General features: G+C 44.6%; 1 protein-coding gene across 7 annotated transcripts in view; it reads left to right on the forward strand.

Moving 5' to 3' along the window:
- The first annotated feature begins 810 nt into the window (after nt 1-810).
- Nucleotides 811-23,467, forward strand: part of FYN (FYN proto-oncogene, Src family tyrosine kinase) — a 209,351-nt gene continuing 186,694 nt past the window's right edge. For 5 of the 7 annotated variants that reach the window (XM_082731954.1, XM_082731960.1, XM_082731949.1 and 2 more), the window contains exon 1: nt 811-1,374. The gene's annotated coding sequence lies outside the window, so the exon portion shown is untranslated. The remainder of the gene's footprint in view (nt 1,375-23,467) is intronic. The other 2 variants (XM_082731950.1, XM_082731956.1) reach the window with 2 other exon arrangements.

A 23,467-nucleotide genomic window follows, 5' to 3' on the forward strand; every position in this document is an offset into this window, starting at 1 on the left:
AACAAGGAAAATCTGAGCAGAAGCTCAGATTCCGTGAAGGAATAAAGTATGAGAAGGCTAAATGTCACGAGAAACCAAAGACAACCAATAGCTACAATTAAACATGATTTGGGGAAAATTTATACCAACAAATTTCTACTGTGATTTCAGATTCCTAAGTGGTCACCTGCCCTCTCCACCCCTCCCCCTATTTCAGTAATACTTCCTGCAGACTTTTGCTTGAAGATAAATATGCTTGAAGATAAATACGAAAATAGGAGACTAACAGATGAATCTTAATTTCCTCGTTCCCTTTATTATTATTAATATTAGTTGTGGGTTTCCACGGTTCTCCTGGTTTTTCCAAGTTTCTGTGATGGAGTTCTACCTTGCTCCGCACTCTTCATTTTGATCAGCAAAAACGTTTTCACCACTAACACTTTCCCAATTTATCCTCCCACCTTCAAATGAAAAGACACCAGAAAACCAAGATAGCCCTTTCCCAAGCCAGGTTCCCATGGTTTGGGGGGCGGAGGGGGGGGGGGATGACAGATGCCTTTCTGCAGTGGCAGCTGCAACCTTCCGCAAAGCAGAAACTGCAGCTCACACTCTCCCCTTCTTCCCCCGCCCAAACCCACTACCTCGCAAGTCCACACAACCCTTAAAAGCACATACACAACTCCTCCAACCTCGCATCCCCTCTCACAACCCACACCGCACGCACGCCAGGATGCCCGCTGCCACAGTAACGCTCAACCCACTCGGTGGCCCCACCCCTTTCAGCCCCGCCCCCGAGCCAGACACCAATGGTAGCCCGACGCAGCTCCCGACGAGTGCGTTGATAGGGCAGCAGGGACTGCCTCTCTCAGCGTGCGGCCCGCCCCGTCCTCACTCAGGGCTGGGGCTGGAGGGGCCGGAGCATCAGCGTGAGTAGCTGCGAGCAGCCGCGGCGGCGGCGGCGCGTTGTTGCAGTTGCGCCATCTGTCAGGAGCCGAGCCGGCGGGGAGGGGGCTGCCGCGGGAGAGGAGGAGGGGTCGTCGTGACCAAAGGCCGCCGAGACCCGCCCGCCGGCCGGCCGCGAAAGCAGTGGCAGGCTGCCCTCCGAGCCGCGCGTCCTCTTCCGTCCGGGCGCGCGGCGCTTCAGCCAGCGCACCGAGAGCTCTCCGGGCGCACACAAAGCCGCCGCCCGCGCCGCACCGCCCGGCGGCCGCCGATCGTGCCACAGAAGGGTCGGGCCGCCGGGCCGGGGATACCCGGCGCCGCCCCCTCGGCGCTCTCGGAAGGCCCACCGGCTCCCGGGGCCCACCGAGGAGCCAGCGGAGTCGCCTCGGTCGCGCCGGTGGAGGGCGGGGAGAAGACCATGTGAATGGGCTCCGGAGCCTGAGCGCCGCGCAGGTAAGCGGCCGAGGATGCGTCGCGGGAGGGCGGCGGGGATGCTGCGGAGACGCCGGCCACCCGCGCCCCCGCGCTGCGCCGCCCCCGCCGCGGGGCCCCGCGCTGCAGTCTCCCGGCCGCCGCCGCCTCCGGGGCGCCCCGCGGGGCTGCCGGGGAGTTGCCCCCGCTCGGAGTCTTCCCGCGGCCGCGCCGGAGGACACCTCTGCGGGGTGCGGCCCTGAGGTGGTGCAGGGATGGGGGCCCGTTTCCTCGCCTGCGAGCGGGCGCGGGGTGAGAATGGGAATTGGCTGGGGGGCGAGGCTGGCCCAGACTCCACCCTCGCCCTCCTTTCGGGGGCCCCCCGCGGGGACTCGGTCTGTGTGTGTTGTTTTAATGTCAGGGATGATGTAATCACTTAATAATTGATGCCCCGTGCTGCTTCCCTCCCCACCCCATCCCACCCCACCCCACCCCTGCCCCACTCCTCCACCTCTTGGCCTCCTGCGGTCGTCGCTTTCCTCAGCGCATCCTCCTGCCTATTTCTGGCACCTCCCTAGCACTTCCCCCATCCTCCCCTTCACTCTTCCTGTGCCGCCACCCACCCAACCTTCCCCTGTCCCTCGTGCTGTTGCCTTCGCTCTTCTTCCTCTGCCTCCCCACCCCTTCTGCTCCCTCCAGCTCCTTTCTCCTCCCTTCCCTGCTCGCTGGATTTCCTCTCTACTTCCCCAGATCGATGGCTGGTTTTTGTTTGGTCGCCTCCCCTGTCTTATCTCTGTGGCCACAGGCAGAGGGGACTGGGCCAGAAAGAGGCCACCGAGGCTGGGCCCAGACGGAGATTTGCTGGGACTCAGAGAGAAGAGGGATAATAAAATCACCCTTCTTGCCCCTCCTCCCCTTAATAAATCACAGAGACTTGCCGGGTGTGTGTGTGTGTGACACAAAGAGCCCTTTCAGTGCACAGAGAGGAGACGCACAAAGTACCCAAGGATGGGCACGATGATTCTTATTTCTCTGCACTGGGGCTTCCCTTTCTCTCAGATAAAGCAGTTGATTTTCTCTCTGAGAGTCTTTCCTGCCACATTTACCAAAAAAAATAAAAGGCCTCAGATGCTGCAGGGTGGCAGGTGCTATCATTTTCCTGTATTCATGGACCCAGTAGTGTTGACTGGCAGCTGCAGTATTTCTTAGATTTAAGGGGGGAAATGAGTCCAGCAGTCTTAAGAGTTGCTTTCCTATCAAGGTAGCCCTCCTCTGCCTTGTTTTAACCTCCTCTCTTTTGGGGATAGGTACTAAAGAGCTGGGGAAGGATGAATTGGCCTTGGGGGGCAGAAGAATTTTGTTTCTGAATCAGATGATGAAATTCGTGTTTGATAAGAGTGAGGCAGCCAGACTCCTTCTCCGAAGTCTAAGAAGTGCTGAAGTCTTGAAATGGAATTTTGTCTGCCCAGTGGTGGTGTTTTACCCTTATATTTAAACAAGTTTCTGGGGCCATCAAAACCAGCATAAATTGGTATTTGGAAGACCGCTAGACACCATGTCCCTTCCCCGCTTCAGGTAACCCCACATCCTTCCTCTCACCACCCAAGCGATGGCAATACTTTCCAGCCTTTGTGCTCTTTCTCCTGAGTCCTGGTCCCATGGGTACTGTGCTTGCAGATGAAGGGACTCACAGACTTTTGGAGGAAGTGGTTTGTTAACTATCTCGGGTTTGGGGGTACTTAACTATGAGCAAAGGATATAGAGAATCTTTTGACAGAACTTTGAACCATCTGTTTGGTGTTCCTCTTAAAGAGGAAATGTTAATGTAAATCTAGAGGCTTAATGTTCCATTTGTAAGCCAGAGACTGTTACATGCTTAGTTGATAATGTGAAAACTTAGTTTAAATCCATTGATTCCTAAGAGCATGGCTCCTTGACGGTTGTAATAGATCTGCCTCAAGTTTGTTCTTCAAGAATTTTATTAGAAAAGAGTTATGATTCATTAAACATTTACTTCTGCACTTTCTAAGGACATTCATCATAGAACTTTTTATATTTAAAAAAAAAAAAGCAATAAGGTTAATGAGCATACTGTAAAAACAAAGGGCTGTTTGTTTGATGCCAGACCCAGGAAGGAAAGTCCGTGCACAATAAGCTCACACTGTGTTGACCAAGCTAAAGAGACTTAATGATAAGGTTGAATGTGAACAAATGCACACTCTGCTTTCTGTACTTTATGCTTTGTGCCGGGTCTGGACTCTCCAATCCCATCTGATTTGCTTGGGTTCTATTTAAGCTTTAGGGCTCAGCTCAAAAGTCTTTGATGCTTTCTCCATCTTCCCCTCCAAACAAATCACCACGCCTCCAATTTTGTTTTCAGACTTCAGCAGTGGGCATTATGTTTGGCATGTTTCTGCTTCCATCATTAGTTAGTCAGCACACTGAACCTGGTCTTACTTAATCCTGTTTCACTAAAGTCTTTGGTATTCACTTAGATCTTTGGTATGTGCCAGGCACCTGGATTCATTAAGCTAATGTTAGCAGCTATAACAAATAGGCCTGTGAAAATGTAATGGCTCAAAAGCAATAGATACTTATTATTCCTCATGTAGTAGTCCACTTTTTAAATGCTTTGGCCTGGAAATGACACCCAACATTTCGATGCATGGGCTTCTATGCTTCTATGAGGGCTAGTTATGTGGTCACATTTAACTGCAAGGGAGCCTGGGAAATACAAGATAGCCACTTGACTAAGAAATAAAATCAAGAAGAAATGTATTTTGGGCCAGCAGCTTTGTCATATGTTGCCACTCAACAAGGTGCAGTCATTTCCCTCAAGGAGTTTGCAGGCTGATGAGAATTAAAATATCTGGAAACCTGGAGCCTGTACCCATCATTGCTTTATTCTTTTGATTCCATGGGGTCAGCTCTTTATATTTTAAACGTATTTCAAAAAATTTTTGCTTTTTGTCCATTCAAATAGCTAGTTTCCACTCAGTGATTACTTTTAATACGGTGATCTTAGACCTCCAGCGTTGACTTTGAAATGGTTCTTTTACTCCAGGAGCATCTTTCTTGGCCCAGTTTTTTTATTTGCTGATTTAAAGACTCCCAAAGTGGCTAGGAGGATCCTTAGAGATCACAGTTCTACCTTGTCTTAATTGAAAGGGGAGAGTAAGCAAACTGCAGAGGAGAAATTTCTTGCCTGGGGGGCCATGCTAATGGGAAGGGAGCCCCGGCAGGCCCGTCCTGCCTGGGTCCCCTTCACCACACAGCTGCCCTGACTTGGGGGCCATGAACCCTACCCTGCATATTCCATGGAAAGTAAGTGAGCTTCCAGACCTCCAGGAGCAGGGCAGACTGCTGGTGTTCTGGATAGTCTCTGTTTTCCACAGGCCTCCAAACTGTTGGAGCAATGCATTCTTTACTATTCATCATACTTAATAATCCACATATTTTTCTATAAACAGTTCATTATATTCATCTGATCTGCAAACATTAGCCAAGTGTGTTATTCTGTGCAAGGCACTGGGAGATAAGGTCATGAAAATGAATGCTTCTGCTGTCCTTGCTCTTCAGGGGCTCACAGTCTGCTAGAGGAGATAAAAATAAATAAATAATAGCTAACTTTTATTGAGTGTTTACTATGTGCCAAACAGTGTTGAAGTTCTAGTCTTGACAAAAACGATATGGAGTGGGGTTGGTTATCCCCATTTTACAGATGGGGAGTTGAAGCGGGGAAGTTAAGTAACTAATTAAGATCATATAGTTATCAGGTGGTAGAGTCACAAATTGGGCCCATTAGTTTGGTTTCAGAGCCCTTGCTCTTAGCCATTAGACAAATACTATATATGGATATAATGATATTAATTAAAATATTCCATAAAGGGGGGATGACTAAATGCTTTGGGAATTGATACTTCTAGTTGTTGTGAAGCAGCTTCATATTAAATAAAGTTAAAAATGGGAAAGCAAGGCAGGTTGATAGTGGAAGTACTTCTACTCTGTGTGATTTCTATTTTAGGCTGGATCCTTCTGTGGGCCACAGACAGGTCTGTGTTTGTGAATTGTCCCATGTATTTACTCTTCCGGCAGCATTCATTCATTGTATCCATCATGCCAGACCTTGCTCTAGATGCTTCAGGCGCAGAGATGTGATCCTGCCTGAAGGAACTTACCTGGATAAAGGAAGTCTCTGACCACTGTGATTCTAGGGTCCTCACAAGAGCAAGAGAACATAGAGAAGGGAGCAGAATCTCTGCAAAGAGGTGGGAAAGTAGGGTAGCCAGGCAGGAAAGATTGGAGGAGGTGTCTTTGAGATGAAGAGTAGGAGTCAGCTAACAGAGTGTTGTCAGAAGGCCATTGCCACAGAAGGAGCAGCCCAGAAGGCAAATGCACAGACCTTCTGGGAAATTGCAAGTAGTTCAGAGTAGGTGGGGGTTGTGGAGAGATGGACAGAGGAAGAAGATGGGGTTAGAGGAGGAATTGAGAATGTTCTTGTACCTACAGTTGACCTTTGAACAACATGGGTTTGAGCTGTGTAGTCCGCTGACCTGCATTTCTTTGATAAATACAGTACGGTATTGGAAATATATTTTCCTAATGATTTTCTTAACCTTTTTTCTCCAGCTTGCTTTACTGTAAGAATGTAGTATATGATATGACATACAAAATATGTACTATTTAACTCTTTATGATATCAGCACCCTCAACGGCAGGCTGTTAGTAGTCAGATTCGGGAGAGTCAAAAATTATACATGGATTTTAGACTACATGGGGATCAGCACCCCTAACCCTTGTGTTGTTCAAGTGTGGAAATGATGCTCTGATATAATTTGTATTTTATAAGAGAGCATCTGGCCACTGTGTAGGCTGCTGCCCAGAGGCAGTCAGGACCAATGCAGGGAAGGTAGTTATGGAAACTCAGATGAGCAATAGATGAAGGTCCACATGGAAGGAATGGAACAAAAAAGAATAAGAGGGGGTGAGACAGCATATGGGGGGGATGCAAAAGAGGGTTCCTGAGAAATTAGGTGGAGAGACACATGCAGGAAGGAATACAGTAAGACAGGAGAGGGCAGGAGATACAATGATGACTTTATCAGGGAGTTTGGGCTTTCAGGTCCATGTGTGTTGAAGGCAGTTGAATAGATGGGTCTGGAGTGAAGATTGGGACTTAAATATAAGCCTATTAGTAGCAAATCAGAGACTACTTGTAACAATGGATGTGGACAGTATCACTCGGGACGTTTGTAGGCGGGGCTGAGGGAGAGCCCAGGAATGAAGGAGGAAGAGGAGCCAGGCCCTGAATGGGACAGGTACAGCCAGAGTGTTGAGCAGGCCCAAGGAAGAGAGGTGTTCCTGATCCCCAGGAGGGATGGGTTATGCCCCAGAGATTAAGCAAAGTTAAGAATGGAAAATGTAGTTTGATTTAGCACCAAAGGTCTCAGAATCTGGCCAGAGCAGCATCAAGGGATTAAGGAATGGACGTCTAAAACTCTGCCGCTCCCAGACCAAGGTAGAAACCTGTATCAGAACCGCAGAACATAGAGCCATAAGGGACTGGAGATCATGTACTCCAACATGTCTGTTTTACTTACGATGAAAAATGAGGCCGAGAGAGGCCAGGTGACTTGTCCAAGGTGGCGGAATCACCATGTAAAGCCAGTGTCAAGCCTCTCGGCCCAGGTGAGGGATGGGTCAAGAGCATGGACTCCGGTGTTGTCCGGCAGTGTGACCTGGGCCAAGTTACCTAAACTCTCTGTGCCTCCTTTTTTCACCTTTAAACTGGAGGTGATATTTCCTACCTCAGAGCTTTGCTGTGAGGAATCAGTGAGGTAATAAATGTAGAGCACTCATAGGAAAATCTGTGAGTTTGCTGCAGCTGTTTCGTGTGTGTTCGCATGCGCTCGTGTAACATGTATACACACATGTAACATGTATACATACAACATATATATCCCTTAGGGAAGGGAAAGATATATTGTCTTCATAAAAGGAAATTTTGAATATTTTAGAAAGCGATTTGGGTATTGTCAGGTCCAGGTCAAGAATTACTGGAAAGATGCGAAAGTTTATATAGTATGATTGAAAACAGGATATTTAGCAAGTTTTCTTAAGAAATGCAGAGCCGTTTTTATTCTCGAGGATAGAAAAACATAAAAGCACTTTGAAATGAGCCCTGTGAAAGGGTTTCTTGGTTTTAGTCAGATAACCAGAATTTTAACCTATTTACAATGTAAATCCCTTGAGTTTGACTTCGAATGTCCTTATACTTCCTGAAGGTATACTACAGAGCAGAGGGAGAAAGCCTGAGTTATGACTCTCAGACACTTGGTTCCTCTGAGAAAAGGGTGAGTTGGATTATTCAGAAAAATGACTTTTCTTTTTTCCCCCCAGTGTTTCTAGTTGAGCAAATCTAATTTTTAGCTGCTAAAACACATGAGTAGCCCAAAGAGTATTACGCGAATGGACTTGGGTGACATGCAGGACAGACAGCCTGGGCGTTAAGTGGCACTCTGGACTTGATTAGAACACAGTAATCCTAGAAGGATATAAATTGAACTGGATTTATGGTCTAATAAAAACGTGGGAAGAAAAGATAATGCTTACTGACTCATGAAACTTTAACAACATTCGTAAGGCTCTGAGTTGTCGTAATGTTTGGATGCGAGCGTTTCCCCATTCATCTCAGCACTTCTAGGATGACCTGTGGGAGGCCACACTTCCGATGTGAAGCTGACCTGGATCCTTCCTGGGTGTTTTTAGGAAGTGGAGATCATCACGTATTTCTGCCCTTAGAGACCTGTGATCTCAAGCAGCACCCTGTTGGTTTGGGCAAATATGGATTGAACATCTATTAACTATGAATTTAGGGGAGAAAAATATACAGGATGGGAAGGTCTTAGCTCATTTCTTATTTTAACTCATAAGGCTTTTTCTGAGGGCTACTTATTTCTGGCCTTGTGATAATGCAAAAAAGCATGTAGCACACTACAGCTACTCACCCCTCCTCAAATATACCATAAAAATAATAATACCTACCACTTTTATTGCACCCCAGAGGCCTTGTTAAGTTCTTTACATACAGTAATTTACTTAATTGTAACAACTCTGTGAGGCAGGTGTTATTATCCCCATTGATCAAATGGGAAGACTGAGGCTCAGAAAGGTAAAGTAAATTGTGTGTTGTCACACAGCTAATTACTAGAGAAGCCAGGCCTGTCTGGCTCCTAAGCTCATGCCTGCTTTTGCTCCAGAACTGTGGTTCCTTGTTCCCTGCCTGCTTTCTAAGGTCTTTGCCTTTGCCTTGCAGTTGCTTCGGTGTTAAGTGTTGGAGGTTGTAAAGACACATTTATCCACTAGTGGAAACCTTACTCCTTCATTGCTCCATTCAAGACTACCTTCTGGAAGCCCTGTCTTTGGTCCTGTCTCTGGGCCCGCATGGCGCTTGGTTTCCTCCTCATCACAGTCTGACTTAGAAAGCAAAACACTGGGTGAGAGAATGGGTGAATACTGGTCTTTTTCACTGACTTGTGAGCTCTTTGGATGTCAGGGACTATATCCAACTCTTGGTTGATTGGCCAGCACCACACCCAGCATTATTCCATGATGTGCTATCATTATTATTCCCATTTAACAGAGGGGGAAGCTGATGCATAGGAGGTAATTTAGTCAGGCTCACATGGCTAGTCCCCAGCAGAGCTGGAAGCTGAACCCAGGCGGTCAGTCCGACTCCAGAATCTGGGCTCCTAACACTAAGTTTGTTCTATCTCTCAAATGAGATTGTAAACTGTAAGGATGGAGACAGCGCATAATATTACCTCCGAGCCCAGTACACATCAGCCCTCTTGTTCTTCCATCCACCCTGGTGGAACAACTACAGAAAATTTGATCTAGGTCTTAGCTCATAATAATCATAAGGAGAGAGCTTTAGGGCCATGATTACGCGAATATCTCTGAGGATCTTCTAGAGTGTATATTCCCAAGCCCTCTTCTGACTCAGTGGTCTGGGACAGGTGGGGTTGAACGCTGAAATCTCTTCTGGATAGGAGAATGGCAGGGGGGGAATGAACCATCAGGAAGGTAGCTAGCTTCTGAAAGACAAGGAATGAAGCAAGCATAGTGAGTCTCAGCCACATTGATGAGAGCAGGCCGTGAAGTGGTAGAAAATCATCAATCAGCCAGAGCGAGCCACCGCCCAGGGGAGGCTGGGGATCAGAAATCAATCACAGGAAGACCACTTGCTTTGTATTTTTAAGATTTCTAAGTACCTGCTCCTTTTGAATGTGCTGGTGGGATTTTATCTGATGAATTTAAACACTTTCATTTTTTTTCAGAGCTTCCATCTTTGAGGTTCCCAAAAATAGTAGGCTTTTCATGGAGTTGTATAAGGATTCCATCTGCTTTATACCAAAAAGTAGGGCTTTAATGGAAAATTAAAAATGAGCCAGATCGCCTTTCCCACAACAAAGCCCAGGGCACTTTTCCCAATCCTTTCTTCTTTTAATCCCCAGAAAAACTTACTGAATCTGTATTTCTATGAGATCTTCCCCCAACTCCAATTTAAATTCTACTGAAAAGGCAAATAAACACTGACAAGTTTCTTCATTTCCACACATTGTCATATCTATTAAAAGGAATAATGGTTTCAAATATTGTCATTTGTAAAATTTGGTTTTCATTTCAATTTTCATTTTATTCCAGAACTGTGTGATAAGTTGCCTGTAACTAGGCACATGCACACAAAGATACTTGAAAAGTGCTGATTTCTCTTAAAGCTTTCTCTTATTTGCTCTCAGAGTTTGGAGGCTTTCACCTTTCATTGTGGAGTTAATTGTCTAACCTATAAATAGAAACAGAGCACCTCATTGTTTTCAGATATAATAGCTGAGTTATCAGTGAACACTAACATTCTGTGATTCTCTATCTTCTGTCATCATGTCTTACTTGAAAATGTCAATCATGTGGCTGTCCTTTATATATACCTTTGCCCAGGGGCGCCTGGGTGGTCCATTGGGTTAAAGCCTCTGCCTTCAGCTCAGGTCATGATCTCAGGGTCCTGGGGATGGAGCCCTGCATCAGGCTCTCTGCTCAGCGGGGAGCCTGCTTTCTCCTCTCTCTCTGCCTGTCTCTCTGCCTACTTGTGATCTCTCTCTGTCAAATAAATAAATAAAATCTTAAAAAAATATATATCTATATATATTTTTATATATAGCTAGATATATCTACCTTTGCCCAATCTATATTCCCTTAATTTGTTATGTCCTTCTGGCTTTCCCGTGGTTTACAAATCACAACTACAGTTGCTTCACTCCTCCTATACCTTCTAAATTGAGTGAGGAGATGTCGATCCATGTGAAATGGATGTGCTGGCTGGTGTAGACACTGGTTCTCTTGCCTTGTTCCTTTACTAACAACCCAGTGAATAGGAGAAAGGCTGCATTCCTTAGACTGGCCCTCAGTGCCTTCCACCATCTCCACATCTTGGTCATACGTGGCTCACTTCATTCACCACTACACTAAGACTTGATTAGCCAGATGTCAGTCTCCTGTCTCATTAATACGAAATTTGTGTCCCAGCCCTTGTTTTTCTTTTTGGGAACCCTTAATCCTTCTTTCCCCCTCAGAATTCTACCCAATTTTCAAGGCCCAACTGGAATTCCAGCTCTGGGAAGAGTCCCTAATCTCCTCATCCTCTTGCATTGAACATTTGTGAGCAGTTGTCTTCTAATAAATGATGCCTTAATGCTGTTAAATTCTCATATGAGGATTCCAAGGTGCAGAGAAATTTTGTGAGTTGCGCAAGGTCATCCATCCAATAATTTAGTTTAGGCTAGAATCTAGTCTCCAAGAAATTTATGTGCTTGTGTCCTGTTTTCTCAATAAACTGCTGGCCCCACGTGTGCAAAAGTGTTCTTTGCTGCCCATTTCCCCTTTTTGTCCCCTGTACCATGTAGCACGATGTCATTCATAGCACGGATACTCCGTGGATGTTTATTCAGACAAGCCCTGGATCAGGGCACTGGAATTTGTGGGTGGTTTCCCGACCATATGTAAGGCTAGGCTAGCATCTCCTTGGATGCTGAACTTCTGTAATTTCTGTTGGCACCGGATTCACTCTCTACCAATCCACATGGTTTAAGGTCAATGATTGTCCCAGACTGTTTCAGGAACCACTGTCATATTTTGAGAATGATATATGTTTAAAGAGCTTTTCCTCATAATCTTGACTTTTTGTTAAAAATTTGGAGTGGTCAAGGAAAGTGGGGTGCACCTGGGAGGCTGAGTTGGTTAAGCGTCCAACTCTTGATTTTGGCTCAGGTCACAATGGGTTGTGGGATCAAGCCCTGCATTGGGCTCTGCACTCAGAGGGGAATCTGTGAGAGATTCTCTCTCCCTCTGCCCTTCCCCTAGCAACCCCTCCTCTCACACACACTCTCTCTCTCTCTGTTGTGTGCTCTTGCGCTCTCTTGCACGCTCTCACTCTCTTGCACTCTCTCACTCACACACACACACACACACAAATATTTTCTTAAAATTTAGAGCGGTCAGGGAAATAGTTACTCCTTTGTCCTCTGCCATTAGGCTTTCATCAATAAGATTTTCACCAAAACCATAGAGATTTACCAACAGTGCAATGACATCCAAGACCCGGGGAAATGCAGAATGTTTCAGGACAAGGAGGGAACTGGGAGACTACAGTAGTGGATGGTGGAAGTGGGATGAGTGCAGAATGGCCACCAGTGTGGTGCCTGGAAGCCTGTGAGGACCTGTGAAGGTCGATGTCCATCCATTCCTGCACCTTGCAAAGCAGCATTTACCTGAGTCCCTCAGCCACGTGACACCCAGCTGTGGCTGTGGGAGTGCCTTCCTCTCCATGTGTTAATTTTATTCACTTGGTAGTATCACGATCTGGAAAATCTCCTAAGTAGGGGGGGGGGAAATTTCCATGAACTGAATGTCCTACAAAGTAATGACTAACACTATATCCCAACGAGAGCCTCTACATATCCTTCAAAAGAAAGACTAAAAATAAACCTTAAAAATGTTTTCCATGGTTAGGGTCATTACTCAAGTCATTTCTGTAACAAAATGCACAACAGCACAACTGTCAATGTTTGTCAAAATGCACTTTCTCCTGAGCTGGCATGTGATGTCACCACTTCGTGTATTTATCCGGTTTGCTCGTATTCAGTCACTTTTGTGCACAGCATTGTCAGTGTTGTCCATTTTCAGTAGCATGCTTCCAGAAGGCTGAAAGCCCACCTTCTTTAATTTGCTTTGTGCTATATAGTACTGCACTGAACTGTGCATTTATTAAAAGCTAGCTGATTATGATTCTAAGCTTCCAAGCTGGGAGGTCTTACAAATGTTTTCAGTAATTCCAGAAGGAAATGCATCTTGAATTTTTCTTCTTGTACGTAGTACATTAGGTCCTCTGTATTGGTAGATCCTCAGAGTCATGTTTAGAATCCGGATTTTGGTTGCACAGTGTTTCAGGTTCTGCCTTATGTTCTACTCCTTGGGTGAAAATGCGGTGATGCCAACTTCCAAATCCTGTCCAAAGCATAGGTAGATAGTGTGCCATACCACATGCTTCTTTTCATATAAGTGTGGTTGCCCATATAATTCCCACTCTCCTGTAGTCATCGTCCAACAGATTGTTGATTTCAGACTGCTAAGCGTTGGAGGTGGTTCTCTAAGAGGCCAAGAATTGCTCAGTGAAGGCCAGTGATGTGTGGCTGGGAAGGACCTAAATGACTACAGTATAATGAACAAAGCCACATGTGTCTATGGGTGCCAGTAGTTCCAGGGAAGTTCTGCTTAGTTTATACCTAAGTGTGATACAAGGTAGATTGGCACTTGGAAAACTGCAGCCCCAAACATTCTTTGATTGTACCTTGGCCTAAGTATGCTCCAGCCTGGGAAGGTGTTAAGAGTTCCTGATCTAGGGTGCCTAAGGCAAACTGCACTGCCTTCCCTATCTCCTGTCCCTAGCTGTGACCGAGGTTCTGTTTGTAGGGAATGAAGTACCCTGGCCTTCACTCCCACAGTAATGCTCTTGTGCCTTGTGATTCAGAACTGACACGTGGGAAGAGCCCTGCTCTGTGCTCCCCACCAGGACGCTCAGCTGGGCTTGCAGAACCTCCTACATGATCCACTAATGAGAGTGAAGTTGGTGAGACTGGAGAGAGAGGGGATAATGGATCAGCAAAGAGTTGGCAGGGGCGAGATCATGATGTACTGGCATGGAAGGAGCCTTTGTATTTGTCTTCTGTGGCTGCAACAAATCACCCCAAACTAGATGACTTAAAACAACAGAAAAATTTCTCTTACAGTTCTGGAGTCCAAAAGTCTTGAAATTAAGGTGTCACTAGAGTTGGCTGTTTCTGGAGGCTCTGAGGGAGATTCTGTTCCATGCCTCTTTCCTAGCTTCTGGTGGCTGCAGGCAGTCCTTGGTGTCCCTTGGCTTTTAGACCATCACTATAATTTCTGCCTCCAATACTCCTCTGAGTGTCTTTGCATGCCCTTCTCTTACAAGGACACTTTTCACTGGATTTAGGGGCCAACCTAATCCAAGATGATCTCATCTTAAGATCCTTAATTATATCTTCAGAGACCTTTTTTCCCTATGAGGTCACTCACATTCACAGATCCCAGATGGGCATGTTTTATAGTGGGAAGGGGGCCACTTTTCAACCCACTATTGCTCTCAAAGGGATAAAAATTAGCAATAACTTGGAACGAGAAAGAACACATGGAAAGTTCTTTGTAAGTTTGAATGCCTACTGAGGGGAAGGCACAGTATTTTACATGTGTGATTTCTAACTATTACTGCAAGGATGAAGATACTGACACATGGAGTGTCCTGAAGCTTTTCAATAAAATTGGAGACTGAGCCATCATACAGGGTTGGAAGGTTTGGATATGAAAGTGGGGCTTAAAGAATCTAGAAAAAGTCTAAACAGCCATGAAAATGTAGGGTAACATGTTAACAAGTGGATAAAAAGTATTACAGAGAGGGTGCCTGACTGGCTTGGTTGGTGGAGCATGTGACTTTTGGTCTTGGGGTTGTGAATTCGAGCCCATGCTAGGTTTAGAGGTTCCTTAAAAATAGAATCTTAAAAAAAAAAAAAAGTATTACAGAGAAATAGTGAGGCCCCTTTGGAATTTGTAGGTCTTTTTAATGGTTTCCTTTAGGCCAGTTTTGTGATTTTTGCTTGGTAGTACTTGTTACTTTGGAATGGAAAATCTGACCTTGTGGTGACCTAGAGTTGAGAATTGATTTCAACAGTCAAGTGAGGAGGGTGTCTAAGAGACTAAAGAAAATATTCATTGAATCAGCTACAAGTTGGATTCAGGCTGGGTAGGGAGCAATTGGGAATTGGGATGGTGGATACAGTAAGGAAGGATCTGAGGTTTTGAGGATGTGAGGAGTGAACACAGCACATATGGAGAAGGGGAAACCTTAGGAAAAGGAAATCGAGGGGAGTGAAGAGTTCTAAAATGACGCTGAACAAGGGTGGCTTCCTGTTGAATGGATCTGCACTCATCTCTGGGATAGTGATTAAGAATGTTAGTTATAAATACTTCAAGAAACCAAAAGCCATAGACCTCTTTTGCCCTGGGTTCAAATATGTACGTAGTTGACCCTTGAACAACACAAAGGTTAGGGGTGTTGACCCCTTGGGCAGTCGAAAAATCCATGTATAACTTTTAACTTACCCAAAATGTAACTATTAGTAGCTATCTGTTGAGTGAAAGCCTCACTGATCTTCGCAGTTAACATAGTTCGTATGTTATATGTATAATACATATCCTACTCTTACAATAAAGTAAGCTAGAGGAAATATTAAGAAAATTAACCATAAGAGAAAATACATTTGTAATACTGTACAGTATTTATTTAAAAAAATCGATGTATAAGTGGACGTATACAGTAACCCATGTTGTTCCAGGGTTGACTGTAAACTATGTCTTCTAGAAGAATGACATGTCAGTATGTTGCACTTTTTAAAAAAAAATCCTGAATGATAGGGTGCCTGGCTGGCCCATTCAGCAAAGAGAGGGTACAACTCTTGATCTTGGGGTTGTGAGTTCCAGCCCCATACTGGGTATAGAATTTACGTAAAAAAAATATTTAAAAATCCTGGATGTGTGTCCTGGGGTCTCTGAAACCTTGCATATTATAATGAGTTGCTTCGGTGGTGATAGTATCTTAGACTAGTATTCAGTTTACTTTCCCTTCTAATTCTTGTTGCCCTGGGATTCTCCCCCATTGAGGCTAAGGATTCCATTACTTCAGGGGGAGGACAGAATATGGTCTAGGACAAAGAAGACATTGTTCAGCTTTTGACTTTCAAAACAGGCCCTTGAAGCATGTTTCAGAGACCAGAGCTAGCCCAGGCCTTCACTCAAAAGAGACAGGCTTTGTTAGAAAAATGATTGTGGATTCCGAGGAGGCAGATCTCAGAAGGCCTGGCATGTATTGTACAGTAAGCCATGCAGGAAAGGGGCTGCAGGAAGGAGGAAGTACCTGGAGCAGGGAGCCGGGAGAGATTAGAGGAGACTAGAGAGAAGTGAATGGGTCGCCAAGATCCTCTCCTTCGGGATGGTGGAGGACACTCTGCCTCCTGCCTGACACCCTGGAAGGAAACCACCTGTGGGGTGCCCTGCAGTGGGACATATTTAGGCAGAAACCAGCCCTGAAGTGCTGTCCCCTCCCAGTTGCCCACGGCGTGCATGTGGCATAGGAGAGATCCCAAGGGCCTGCAGGCCCTCGGGGGCACATGTGGAGGTGCAGAGGGAGCTGGTGCGAGCGGCTTGGAGGCAGAATGAAGGCTGCACAGAAGGAACCGTGCAGTCTCACTCCTGGAGACTGGTTGGGTTCCATCTACCAGTCACATCAGTAGAGCAGCAGAACGAGGCCCAACACCCAACAACGAAAGGAAGAAACATCCCAGGGAGGCCGGTGAGGGTGTGGAGGGCAGTGTCTGGACTGGGTCCTCACCCATCCCATGGTGGTCTGTCATCTAAACCAGGGGAGGGGCGGGGAGCAGGGAGAAGGGCAGGGGAAAGGCATATAGCCCCAGGGAAGAAGCTTGAGATAGGTTTAGCTTCCCGAATGCCCTGAGTGAGGCAACTAAAAATTTTAAATCTGAAGAGATTAAGTTATCTTGAAGTGGCAAGATTGTGTTTTTTTGCCATAATGAGAAATGCAATGGTCATGATCAAATTGAATTCAACTGTGGAGAAATGAAGTAGCATTCTTTAAATATTTATTTATTGGGCGCCTGGGTGTTTCATTCGGTTAAGCGTCTGCCTTCCGTTCAGGTCATGGTCCTGGGGTCCTGGGATAGAACTGGAGTCCAGCTGACTGCTCAGCGGGAAGCCTGCTTCTCCCTCTCCCTCTGCCTGTTGCTCCCCCTGCTGTGTCCTCTCTCTCTCCGTATCAAATCAATAAATAAAATCTTCTTAAAATCTTAATTAATAAATTTATGCACGCAAGCTCACTCTTTGCCCAGCTTGGGGCTTGAACTCATGACCGTGAGATCAGGAGTCACGTGCTCCACCACAGAGCCAGCCAGATGCCCCTGAAGTAACAATTTTTGTCTACAGCTGTGTATTAGGCATAAACTTCAACCCTGCCACAATGTCTGAGCTGTATTTTCTCTTGATGACGATGATAACAATGATGGCGGCATAGTCCCTTGCTTATATTCTTAGAGGACGCTTGTTCTTCCGAGTAAGTCATGCCTTAACATGCCTGTACGAAGTTCCTTTTGAGCAAGAAGTGCGGAGATCTGCCCTGTGCAGGAGCAGAGCCGTGTACCAGATCTCCCACTGCGAAGTGGGGATCTGGGGCTTCCCATTGTTTAGCTTCCTTCCACGTGCCCTGGAAGGAAGGACTTCAGTTGCCCTGGAGCCTCGGGTCAGTGGAAAGTATTAGAATTCCAGGCCTTTCTTTAATGAGTTTACTGTGATGCTGGAGACTAGAAAAGAATTTTTACTGGGTGTGATCCTTCAGTTGTGTATTTTAAAGGTATCAGGGTGAGTCCTAGAGGTTATAGTCTGTAAGAGGAGAAGCTCTTCATTGTTCTTCAGTCCTCACGCGCTAAATAAAGAATGAGTTGATGAAGGGATTCATTTCTCAAGTGTAATTCATAAGGAGGTTCCAGAACACTAAATGAGAGAGGGGGCACCAAACCAGTTCGCTCTTTTCAATTACATTTCATCTCTCTTTGACATTCATACAAGGATGCTGCATTGAAGAAGATGTCTTAAAACCTGCTGTTTTGTGAAATGCCTAATGATTTGGGAAGGGAAATCTTTAGTCTTTTTGTTTTTTGTCTTGCTTTATAAAAAGCGTAGGTTTGGGCACTTGGGTGGCTCAGTGGGTTAAGCCTCTGCCTTCGGCTCGGGTCATGATCCTAGGGTCCTGGCATTGAGCCCTGCATTGGGATCTCTGCTCCGGCCCACCCCACCCCCTGCCTGTCTCTCTGCCTACTTGCGATCTCTGTCAAATAAATAAATAAAAATCTTTAAAAAAAAAAGTTTGGTGGTGTGGTTAGGACACTGTTTATGTATTTTTCTACTAGAAAATTTGACGCTTTGAGTGTATCATCTCAATACATAAATGCATCTCATATTTTCCCACATCTCTCAGTGGGAGCCAAGAGAGAGATGTGGGATCCTAACAGTATTGAGAGGAGTCCCTGAAATCGTATTACAGAATTTTAAAAAATTGATTTATTAACTGACATCATTTCAATAATATTTTGGACCTTGGAAATGGTTCTATGCAAAATTTCAAAAATAAATTTTCGAAAAATTAAAGAGGTGTCCATATACATTAGAGAAAAAAAAAAAAAACAAACCTTTTTATAATGATTAAGCATTTGAAAGAGCAAAAGACCATAATTATTTGGGGGTATTTATTCAGTCTAGTCAGTTTTTAGCCGTATGTCTCTAATACCTATGTCACATATTTTTTATGAAGAATGAAGTGCTTTAAGTTTTCTCATAGGTTTGCCTGCAGTTTCCTTCAAGGTTGTGTCTTATAGTCAATATTTGAAATTGTCGCAATCTTCAGTTGGCATTTATGAAAATGTGAAATATTTTTCACTGAGAAAAGAGCTCTTTCTACCGATGCAAATAAGCTCAGAGCAAATTCTGCTAAATGGAGGCTTTTCTCAGACTATTTTTTTCACCTAGAAATGTGTTAATATTTTAACCCAAATATTTTCACCCCAATTTTACCCCCATTCAGGTTTTTATCATTAATATTTTTACAGGGACTCCTGGGTGGCTCAGTTGGTTGAGTGTCTGACTCTTGATTTTGGCTCGGATCCTGATCTCAGGGTCGTGAGGTGGAGCCCCAGACGGGCTCTGCACTTAGCAGGGTGTTTGCTTGAGATCCTCTCCCCCTCCCTCTGCCCCTCCCCCTGCTTGCTCTCACACACTTTCTCTTTCTCAAATAAATAAATCTTCAAAAAAAAAACCACATTTTTTATTAAATTCATGAAAATAAAATCCACTATGATCCTTTTGAATGGCTTATCACGTTTAGGTGACACAAATCATAGATCTTCATTACTTCGCTGTATTCTGGTTCATAATATTGGTATATCCAGTTAAAATTAGGAGCACCATCAAAAGATCACCTGAAGTTTAGTTCCTTCAAAACATCCTAAGATAATTTCAGATAAATCTTGGACACTGAGTTTAGTTCCTCCTTGGCTTTGTCGGGATAACTTTCAGCATCTTCCTTTTAGCAAGCCTTGTTTTTAAGAACTGCAATTGGCTAAAGGCTTTAAAAGCTGAAGTGTTTTGGCGCTTCACTTACTGCTTTGATGAAAGATTTCCAACTGTTTTGGAACAGAACGCACCCAAACTTTACAGGATTCATCTATCATACCATTACTAAACAACTAGGTTGATTTAGAGAGTCGTTTCTCATACATTTCTAAAACTTGGTTGCGGATGACAGGTGGTAAAATAGAAGACACCTATTATGGTGCTGACGTGTTTGTAATATTTTTGTACTTTAGTTTTCCTACTTGTCAATTTCTACATCTACATCTCTATCTATAGTTTCTTTTGCATTTGGTAGGATATAGCCCCCTTGTTTGAATTGGCAGTTATGAATTATGCATCCACAATTCCAAGTGACTTCCTCTGCTCCATAGATTTCTTGATTGAGTAAGGACAGTTGTTTTTAGCATCATAAAATTTGTATTTGTATTTCACTACAAAAACAATTTCATCTCTCGTGTTAAACTTTTTACAATTTACAGTAGCATTCACGATAACAGATGTTTCCCCACTGACCGAATGAACTTCACAAGCTTTGTCTGAGCCCAGGAAATAGATGGGGGGGAAAAAAAATCAAACCACTAGTGGAATTAATTGACTTTTCTGCATAAAACACCTGATAATACTAACATAAAACTGGAATCATTTAACTGTTAATTTTTTTTTTCTTCTGCTAACGAAGCCAACACATTGAAAGCTATTGCTTTACTTTTCACATATGCCCAGAAAATCCAAACTCAGAAATAAGCAGAATCAAGTTAGAAGAGAAATGGTTTTTTTTTTTTTTTTTTTTTTTTAAATTTTATCTATTTACTTGAGAGAAAGCAGGAGCGCAGGAGTAAGAGCACAAGCAAGGGGAGCAGCACAGGGAGGGGAAGAAGCAGACTTGAGCAGGGAGCCCAATGTAGGTGATCTCCTGGCAATCTTTTGACCTAAAAGAAAGGTCATGCTTCCTCAAGTGCTATGTTAGTGAGTCTTCCGTGGCTGCACGTGTTAAATTGTCCTCGGACACAGCCTCGTTACAGTATAGTTCCCATTTGAAGTAGTTGCTGATTTCTGCAGATCTGTGGCTGTGGTTCGTGTCGTGAAGGGTGTCACTGGGGTTCCCATGGTGGAGAGCAAACCTCAACAAACATTTTATGTGAGTTAACATTTCATCACCAGCTTTCTTGAAAAATTAAAATTTAGTGCTTCACATTTCACTTGGTTTTCATTTTTATCTCATTACTGCTGAAAGGAGTATTGCAAAGTGAAAGAACTAGCCATCAGTAAATGACAAAAACACTGTAACGCAAGCATTTAGGCCATTCTTGAGAAGAATCATTTCCCGAAAATATTTCATGTACACCTAACCTGTAATTTTCTGTTTCCCATCGGCCCTCTAACAGGTGTCTTGCGCAACTCTGGCCACAGCACAGCCCGTCATCACATCCAGTGTCTGGTGGGGGCTCCACCCACTGAGACCAGGAGGAGTTAGCTGCCCTTAACCGCTTGTGTCCAAGTATTCTTTATTTTATAAGCATCCTGCATGTTTTCCTTGAAAGGGAGGTATTTGCTTAGGCCAGGATTGTAGAAGGGCAGCAAAAGAGGTGGCGCGTTATTGGTCACCTTCAGACTTAATCACATCAGGACGAAAACTCTTCGTCATAGGTCATCTCACCCAGCAGCAGGCAGACTATGGCAGAAGTCAGAAAGGCAAAGTGAAGTTTACCAAATTCAATCTTGACTGAATGATGCAAATTCAACCTTGCATCATTTTGATGCAGCTATTAATACGTGGTCTAAAAAAAATGAGACATCTGTGCAGATGTTTAATCGCTCTGAAGACAGTAGGTGGAATCTAACACTTTCACACAGGAGCCAAGGTATAAAGTCACCCTGGTTAGAGCTCCCATTTCTCCATCTGCTTTGTACTGTCCTCTCTGGTCGGGACTGTTCTGATAACGTTACTGCTCTATGCTCCTCCACTGTTGACTTCCAGTTCCACTTCCCGCGCCAGCTGAGTGAGCTTTTAAAAATCTTTGGGAGATCACATTGCGGGGCAACACCACTCCATGGTCTTCCTACTGCAGTTAGAATAAAACCCGGCCCTTCCCCAAAGTCCAGGAGGCCTTTCATGCTCCCACCCTCACCCAACTGGCCACGCCAGATTTTAAGTCTCCAAGGGACCCATACCTTGTCTCCTTGTTTCGTTTGTTTGTTTTTTGCCAACGTAGCACATGAGAGCTGCTTAATATCTTACCTCAGAGGAATAAATATGGTCTATTTTGAGTTAATGAAAGGAAAAAGGGGGGTTGTCTTGCCAATCTGTGGCAATAAGGAAAGCAACTCTAAATCTCTATGTACTAGATATTGTTTTTCTCTCTCTCATGACGATAGCAGAAGGTATCAGGACTAAATACTTCCCATTAGCAGAAGTGTTATGATGCCTACAGACCATTCTGATGGTGCAGCCTCCCAGCCCCGCCCCACCAGGCGAGTAAGTGTGCATTACAGGGAGTCCATTGTTTTCACCAGCATTAGATCAGAGATTTTGTTTCAAGTACTCCTGGTGTATGAGAGGAGGAGAGGTGCCCCTCCGGTTGACTTGGGGGGAACTGGGACATATGACAGTGGTGGCAAAATACTTTGAAGTTGCGATTTTGAGATCTTGTGGTGTTCTTACACACCTGCTCTCTATTGGATCTCTTTCTAAAACATGCTACTGTTCAGTTTTTATCACGAATGCCTTTCCAAGGACAGTAAATGGTTTTACACACTATGACATCGTTTCCATGGCAACTAATGTATTTTAGCAAAGAGAGACTGTTAGAAGTAGGCTAAAAAGGACAAATACAGAAATGGCACAGTGTAAAATGTGGGGCAATGTGTGTTGTAGTAGAGATTTTTTTTTTTCTGACTTCTTGTTTAGGAAAACCTGTATAACTAGATCTTGGCTTCTTAACTCCTACTAATAAAATTTTTATTGCCCCTAGTACTGTCTAGTATTTTGCTGACATAATTCACTTCCTTGGTACTTGGGGGAGGGTTTGTTTACTTTGACATGATGCTCATTCCATCACCGTACAGACATTTATGATTTCATCCATCTTGAAGATACGGTGTCTTGACCTCGTGTTCTCGCGTAGCAGCCGCCTCACTGCTCTGCTGCCTTTATGGCTGTGTGTCTTGAGAGGCTTGTCTACACCACCTGTCTCTGCACAGGGTTTGTCTCTGCACCTTTCCACTCAGGCTTCCACCCCACTGCTTGATCCAGTTGGTCACACCTTCCTCCTCTAAAGCTATTACAGTTACCTCTTTTGTTTATTTAGAAGCTACCGTGTAATTATACATTTCGAATAATTCTACAAAACATGAAGCCCCATAGTACTAACATTTGCATAGACACAAGGGATCCTGTTACTCTGCTTTGTGCATCTGAATGTGCTTGGGTTATTTTGTTACATGATAATAAAAACCCCCTCTGTGCTCTTAAATAACCCCAAGGGGCAGATAGCAGCCAATTTCCTATTTAATATTAAGAGAAACCAAAGGCTAGATCTTATGACTCAGAAAAATAGCCAACCAGTCCATGGGCTGGATTATACCCTCGATAATTACATTTTGTTAGACCACGTGACGCATTAAAAAAAATTAAACTAACATTTAAAAATCAGGCAGTTTTACATAAAAATGGAGATTTTCTGTTTCTTTTGAAAAGAATTGGAAGGTCTGGCAAAACCGAGCCTGCATTCTCCCAGGACGGCAGCTTGCCTCAGCCACGCTGCAGCTGTCCTCTGGGTGGGGGCAGGGCCCTTCAGCTCCCCCAGCCCCACCTCACCTGCTTCGTTCACTTGTTTTTACCTGCCTGGCCCTGTGGGCTGTGTGGTATGGGACCCCTCCTGCACCCTTTCCCTCACCCAGTCCAGAACAAAGAAATAGCATAGAGAGGGAATAGAGCAGGGTCCAACTGCTTCCTCCCTCACTGTGGACCAAAATTCTGTGTTTTAGAGAGTAAGTCAAAGGTCAATGGTGAGAGGAATCATTAGGTGATACAGCCTCTAGTTTGCCCCTTACCACTTGAAATCGACCCTGCAGTTAATTGCACTAGGTACATGGTTCATATTGGGCTATGTCCCCATTTGCCTCTAGCAGAAGTAGAGTAGTACCATGAGCGATGGGTTGTTTCAAGCAGAATGGAGGTGCGGAGCTGGAGGGTAACAGTTCCATCAGCATCGAAAAACTAGCCAGAAGGGGAAAGCTCCAGTATCATAACGGGGCTCTCGATTTACAATAAGCACAGATTACCTTATCAGTGAGGTAAATAAATGAGGTAGAT

The sequence above is a fragment of the Mustela nivalis genome (assembly GCF_964662115.1).
Source record: "Mustela nivalis genome assembly, chromosome: 5".
NCBI classification, from domain to species: domain Eukaryota; kingdom Metazoa; phylum Chordata; class Mammalia; order Carnivora; family Mustelidae; genus Mustela; species Mustela nivalis.